Source organism: Pectinophora gossypiella, chromosome 20 (genome assembly GCF_024362695.1).
Source record: "Pectinophora gossypiella chromosome 20, ilPecGoss1.1, whole genome shotgun sequence".
Lineage (NCBI taxonomy): Eukaryota > Metazoa > Arthropoda > Insecta > Lepidoptera > Gelechiidae > Pectinophora > Pectinophora gossypiella.
The window spans coordinates 4,231,539-4,239,155 of record NC_065423.1 but is presented as its reverse complement, the minus strand read 5'-3'; the positions used below and the strand labels follow the sequence as shown (position 1 = coordinate 4,239,155).

Genomic DNA, 7,617 nt, shown 5'->3' with positions numbered 1-7,617 from the left:
AAAGCAGCCATCATCTAGCTAGTGTAAGTAAATGTAATTAGTATAAAAACTAAAAAAGAAGCATGAAAATGAAAACGGTAGAAAATGTAGAAGGCAGCGCTGTTCAGTGTTCCTAATTTTTGACAATTCTCCATACTATCCAGCTAAAATTCGTGATAAATTGCTATAAAATGTGGAGCAACGTGGAGTGTACCCCATCTGAAGGACACATTACGAAAACGGAAAGCGCCCATCAATTATTGGAAAAAGGCACTTTTGATTGAAAATATTTTTTCCAGTTTTCTTTTTTTTCCGATCTTTAGGGAATAAATATAACAGTATGATTTTGCAGTTAAACGCTGCGCAAAGGGTTATAGTATAAAAATATAACCAAAACAATGTGTTTGATTACTCAAATAGTATGGGGAACTGTCAAAATTGAAGAACACTCAACAGTAGCGACATGATGGGAGAAATATACAGTTTAAAAACTGTATATTTTTATAGAGAAATATACAGTTTTTATACTTATTTACTTTACTACATAATAACTAAAATATTTTTCCTAAGGCCATTTCCCAGACATTTCTCACCTCCAATCATCAAATCAGTGGAAATCACTGACTGATTCTCTGTAACTTCAGAATTACATTGACGGGCTAATTTTTTGCTAAAGGCTACAATACAAAAACCGCACGACACACGAAGGACTTGCAAATGAATTGATAGCGGCCAGTTGCACATAGATGCTGTTATTATTATTAAACTTAAGCCATTGTCGCAGGTTACACTGAGTTACACACCTATTGTTATAGCAATTGGTAAAAAATGTAGACTTAATAAGCTTGAGACACAGAGGCGGCATCAGGGGCGTTCTGGGTGACGAATATTTATAATGTTCCAGTTTGCACGCACGCATTTACACAGACATTCTTATAAAATCCCGCTTCCTGCCTCGAAGCGGTGTTATTTTTTGTAAGTAACTTGACTTATTGTAGGTTTGCCTGAGACGGACGGTAAGTAGTAACCTATTTATTTATTTATTTATTTTTAGGGAAATATACGTAGTCGGTCCCAAAGTTCTGTCACAGGCACATTATTTTTTAATTTCGAACATGCTTTTAGAAAAATTTTATGGCGTTCCATTTTTGAATGTTTGACAATTATTTTAAAACAAAAAATGATCATTTGCCGTGATTTATTACGATGGAGTGGACCTTGAAAGAAAACCGAATAGCAATTTTAGCGTTGCATCGCTGTGGACACTCGCCGAGTACCATTTTCAAGTTGCTCAAAAATTTGAAGTGATTTTTGTGATTTGTCCCCACCGGGAATCGAACCCGGGACCACCGGATCGTGAGCACATCGCTCAACCACTAGACCAGAGAGGCCGTTCGGACAAATGGGAAGCGCTGACGGCTACAAAATTTTAGACAACAGGCCCAAGGGTGCCCAGTTTGCGCGAACCTCGGCTCTGGGTGTCGTCTGAGAGGATTATATTGGAAATAAGAAAAGGACACACTCAATTTGGGGACAGAATTATACTTACCTACGTACATAATTATTGTCAAAATTGTGAACACTTTAAAGCAATTAGTAAAACTGTTTAAAGACTCGCAATTTACCTTACCGTAATAAGCAGGAATGTTATAATATTAGCTCTTTCCTCATACAAGAGTTGTCACTAATCAGACTCTTTACAAATGGCTCTAAAAACCCAAGATGTAATTAAATAGAAGAATGCGATAGGCGGGCGGGGCTTTCAGTAGCTTTCAAGGTTCGTTCGAAAACCACCCGCAGTAGTCGACGTCGCGCATCTCAGCGAGGCGCACGCGCCATTGTTCCTGCTCCAACCTAATAATTTAAAAAATAAATTAGAGGTTGGCAACAGAACATTATTAAATGAAATTTAAAAAGTAAAAGGATTTCGAATTCGATTATAAAAATATTTAAAAAATTAAGTCGAAGCGACTGTGCTCGGATTTGAATTGCGCGCGCGAATTTTGGCGGGAAACTAGAATTCGTGGTGTTGCAAGTTGAAATAAATAATTTGTGTTTCAAGTGTGTGTGCAGCTAAAAGGTAAGATTTACAAAGTTTTTGTAAATATGTTTAGTTTTAAGCCTTTCAAACTTAAAAAATGTTTAATTTTTAATTTAATACTAGCCTCTCGGTTTAGTTTTGGGTTTATTGTTTGGAGGTACCCTATTTATTTTTACAGAAATTTAATCGCTACAATCTCTCATACATAGGAAATAATAAGTATGTAGGTATCTACTTCCTTTTATTCTATGTTTTGACTTTTAAGTAATTACCTAAATACTTACTACTAGGTACTTACATAAAATGGTGTAGACAGCCATAGTAAGTACAGTTGGCTTTGTTTAATTAATAAATAAACGCTGTCTATCGTTCGAAGGAAAGTCTATTTATAAGAAGCTTTTCTTGACCTGACCTAGACCTGATACAATTATTGAATACAGACAATCAGACAATTACTACCTACGGGAAATAGTTGGATAACACACCCCAAAATTGTTTTCGTAAAATTGCTTTTTTAAAATAAAATAAAAACAATAAGAAGTTTAGTTAATGGGGTAAGTTAATGAAGTTTATTAACATAGTTTTCTATTTTTTTTTATTTGCAATATATATATTTAAAAAAACGATCTTACGTCCTATGTAAAATAAAGAATTTATTTACGTAGGTATTTCATTAAAACATTGATTGTTTTACCCAAATACCGCCAAACGCGCTATAGAGGGACGCTTTAGGAGTAAGTTATTAAAAAAACCTTATAGGTATCTATAAGTTTAATAAACTTGAGTTTAGTTGATATTGCCTCATAAAATACCTAATTTAACAACCTTTTTATCACATTCGAAATATTCCGAGGGAATTCCGAAATCAAACTATATTTAACCTGAAACCGGAAATGCGTATAGAGTACGAAAGTCATTGTTTACGTCTTTACGTAGAGCTTCGTCATGTCTATTTGTTTACAACAAAGAGTGTTAATAGTCTGTAGCTGACTTGCAAGTCCTACCTTTTGTTATCGGTAATCTCCTGTAACGAACCCTGTAGCAAATTTTATAATGAAAATAATATTGTACTCACAAAATTAAAACGTATAAGTATACTTATTGCTCTACTGCATAAAATGACATCTTTTAAATGGACTTGTAGGTTTCATTGGGTAGTTTCTTAGGCATAGATAAATTATAAAATTCTGATTACTAAATAGAGACAGGTTTAAAACTGACGAAATCCATTTACTTTTTTCTCTTTCATTAATTTATGACTTTTAATCAAGAAAAACGTAATAATGAGTCCGAAAATTTGGCATGTTTTTCTATGACGTCACTGTGTGCTTTTTCATACAAATTCTTTAGATTCCTTCCTTATTCCTTTCGTGTTTTGACGTTTAGTAAAAAGTAACTGATTTGGCTAATTGGAAGTATATATATCTTACTTTTCATGCATGCATGCCGAGCGTCATTTAGTTAGACAAATATTAAAGAAATATTTATAAAATAAGTAAAAGATTTAAAAATTAATATTTAAAAAGATAAAACGTAAGTACGTGTATTTCTTACCTAAGTCCCTTACTACATTTAAAACCTGCCCAATAAACAAGGAGTTAGTGAAATCGTACCGAATACTGAAAATGGAATTTTCATCCCTTAATTCTCTGAATTGTCTGAATCATCTCTCAACGTTTTTGTTACGATGTCACTAACACCCTGTATTAGTAACGTCGCTAGAACGTTGACAGATAGTACTGGTGATTGATATAAAGCGGCACGATTGGTGAATGCCATATAATAATGTTAAAACGTAAAACTAGTCTGACAGGGTAGATGGTAGATACATACCACCCGGCGAGCCAGGTCAATATCCGTAACAATACTACGCGTTGGATGGTGTTCAACAGCAGTGCGACAAGAGAAAAAAATCTGAAATATTAAATAAAATATGCATTAAAAAAAACACGAAAATTTTAATGAATTTTCTGATACGAAATTCCACTTGATAAATGCAGAATCATGAACTGAATCATCCCACTATTCATTACGATGTCACTAACACTCCGTATTTTGTCCCAGGACAAAGATTTAATAGATAGTTCTGGTAGGTGCAGCTAGGGAAACGGACCTTTTTTGAATATTTTTTGATCTGGGTGTATAAGCTGTTTGAATGAAGACTGTTGATAAAAGAAGTAATGATCTAAAAAAATATTTTTTATCTATCGTTTAAATGTTCATTAAGTTTCGAAACCCACGCGTGCTTCAAAGGCAAAAAAAAATATTGAATTATTCGCTTATCTCTGTGTAATTATTACTTTATTAGCACATTTGCTTTTTCAAATACCATTAGGAATTTTCTTTGTTAAATTGTAGAGTAATAATATTAAATTATGCTCGAATACGTTTTTAATTGCATGGGAACGAATAAATGAATACCAATCATAATTATGACGTTCTTTCAAACTTTTTGCAATAATTTGATGAAGTATGTAATGATGAAGCGTAATGTAATCTTATTGTATGAAGTTTTTATACTAAAATACGTAAAACATATTCACCTTCTTTTAAAGATTAAAGTAAATTAAACGCTTTGTCCTAATTAAATAGAACCTTCTTAAAACGTGGTGTTATGTAATCGATAGGTATAGGAGAATAAAATATTCGAATTAAAAGTAACATATCTTTTAGCACAGTGTGGTGCTAAGTGTCACGGTCGCGTCACTAAAAAGTTACCGGCAAACGAATCCCTAATAAATTCTAACCATAGTGTGCTATTGAAATTGATTGAGATATGGCCCTCTAGATTTATTTTATTCCAGACATTTTTGTTTGCGTGACTAAATATAAAATTATAATTAAAAAAATCCATTAAAACGTAAGTACTTATTAAAAAAATAACCATTTTATAAATTAATACCTACTGTTAAGAATACAATGCAGGGAGGCTCGCAATTACTGGGGAATTCAATTAGTTTTTCTTTTCTAAGACAATTTTACAATTAGGTAATTAAGCGATAATAAAGTTCTTTTATAATTATAAATAAATAATTCGAATTAGAATTTGAATTAAACTTTTTTTTTAATTTCTTTAACCACTTTTAACTATGCATAGGTATACATAGAGCAAAACATAAATTCTATAGTATTACATACTACATAAACCCCTCCTATCCTTTCACTGCGTGAAGTTCAGGGCCGTGCAAATTTGTAGTTTGCATTAAGTTATGCATTGTGCGCTTGCGACTGTTAGCGCCGGAATCCGGTGCACAGGAAATGCACTATATTTTACGTTTTTATATGTAGGTAGGTATAATATCTGTAAGTTACACCTTTATTTCAATTCTCCACCAACCATCAGTAGGTATGGAGTATGCTCCATACCCCCTCCGGTTAATTGAGGGGAAGCCTGTGCCCAGCAGTGGGACGTATAAAACAATTCTCATCTTTATTCCGATGTGTGTATGAAATAACAAATAGGTAAATACTCTTTCTCTCTCTCTCTCTATTTAAGAGCTGCGCTCTTGTCGGTGGAGTAACCGCCATTTCCTCTCTTCTTCCCGCCAAAACCTTCACCTCCCGATACGACACGACCTGCACCTTCTCTTTTATTTGTTTCATAAATGTTATCCTAGGTCTACCCCTTCCTCTCTTCCCTTCAATTTTTCCTTATTATCTCAAGCAAAAATAAATCGAAAAGGTCTGAATCGGACGGGGCTCTAGTCAAGCCGGGACGAGCGTCTTAATCGGCCGATACAGCTCACTGTGTTTAACTTAAAACACCAACACCAAAAGTGGCGGCAAGTAGGTAGATCGAAATCAGAATCATTTATTTAACGTAAGTAATATTATATTTTATCTATATGATTTGATTCTCTTCTCTTCTTCTATCGTGTGGGTTTTTTGAGGTGGATTACCAACCCCATCAACCTAGTGTCAGGGTTACTATTGAGCCGCCAAAGTCCCCTTAACTTAACTTACATAGTAAGTAGTAACCGGGACCAAAGGCTTAACGTGCCTTCCGAAGCACGGTACATCTTTCCTTCGGACAATCAGGTTATCAGCATTAATATTCTTTTTTTCTTTTTTTAATCTATGATTTTTGAGGTCGTGTGGCTTTGTCTGCCACTAGTACCTAACTTAAGATACGATCATTGATCAATCATGTGTATAAAATATTATGTTAATAATTTATAATAATTAAATCACGATTTATTAATTAGAATGCAAATTTTATGCGTACCTTAGTAATTAGTGTGAGTAGGTGAAACATGAGGTGGTAAGGGTTGAGTCTCGTTTAATACATAATATATAACATACATAGTTACATACATAACCCCATGCCCTATCGGGGTAGTCACGACTATAAATCTGTAGTTTAATTACATTTGGCAACCTGCTTTTCGTTTATAATTACTTTGCTCTTTGGAAAGAATGTCCCTGCCTCTTCCCTATTGACAAATATGTCTTCATAATACAGCATCACGCCCGTATCCCCGGAGTGGTAGGCAGAGAGGGTACATATAGTACATACACTATAATATACTTTATTTTGTAAAGAACGTCTAGGGCCCTGTGCCGAGGTTTTTCTTGCAGCTTCTATTCCCCGGCTATAATACAGGCTGTGAGAAGCTGCAATAGCTTTAGGCGGATTCAAAGTGTAACTATGCTACCTACTGTATAAATTAAGATATTTTTGAATTGGAATATTACACCCTCACTCCTCGCCAGTTACGTTTAAGTTTCATGTAATTGAAACCGACCCTATTTTTGTTGCCTTTATATATTATGCTCGGTAGCACATACCCTAGAAACCACCTGTTATCATTTATCAGATATGAACATAATTTATATAGGTAGTGTAGCGATAAAGAAGAGTCGCTAACAATTAAATAAATTTAATAGGAAATGCAATTTAAGTAATTTAAATTATTAAAAATGAACATAAACATGGTTAAAAGGTAACAACGGTAAAAAAGGGAATCGAACCTCACCTACCTCCGTTGATCAACGAAAGCTTTAAATATTATGCCAAAAGGAATACCAAACACTGAAACGATGCCGCGCGGGGCTTTAAGAATTTTGAAAAGGCTTCCTAAATAAATATTCACAAATAGTGGAAATAATATTTAAAAAACGTTCAGGAATATAAAAAGGAACACAAACAGTCAGCCACGAAGAATATCTCTCGAATGTCAAGAAACAAACAAACAAACCATGGAGACAAATCCACATTTCAAATTTTAAATATAGCATACGTCCAAAAAGCCAGAAAAAGAAAACTTGATAAGCAAAAAGATTGCGCTGCAGCAAAATTACGCTGCAGTAGGTAGGTATAGCATAGTCATAGGTTATATTAGTATCATAGAACAAATCAAGAGCACAATTATGATGTTCCGCAAACTTTTATTGATAATAATGATAGGCTATTAAATAGGTTCACTCAATTGATAAAGACATACGTGACAAACAGACTGACTGGTGTTACTATAAGTGCGCTTGTAAGTGTCGACCCTAACAGTTATTATAGTTAATATAGTTACATTAGTACTACAACTGGACCCTACTTCCGTGTCGATACTTGAGTTATTGGTCATGCAAGATCATAAATAAAC

At 33.9% G+C, this 7,617-nt stretch overlaps 1 protein-coding gene across 1 annotated transcript in view; it reads left to right on the top strand.

Annotated features, from left to right (window-relative positions):
• The first annotated feature begins 1,795 nt into the window (after window positions 1–1,795).
• LOC126375882 (putative metabolite transport protein HI_1104) overlaps window positions 1,796–7,617 on the top strand; it is a 57,545-nt gene continuing 51,723 nt past the window's right edge. The window contains exon 1 of the mRNA XM_050022962.1: window positions 1,796–2,059. The gene's annotated coding sequence lies outside the window, so the exon portion shown is untranslated. The remainder of the gene's footprint in view (window positions 2,060–7,617) is intronic.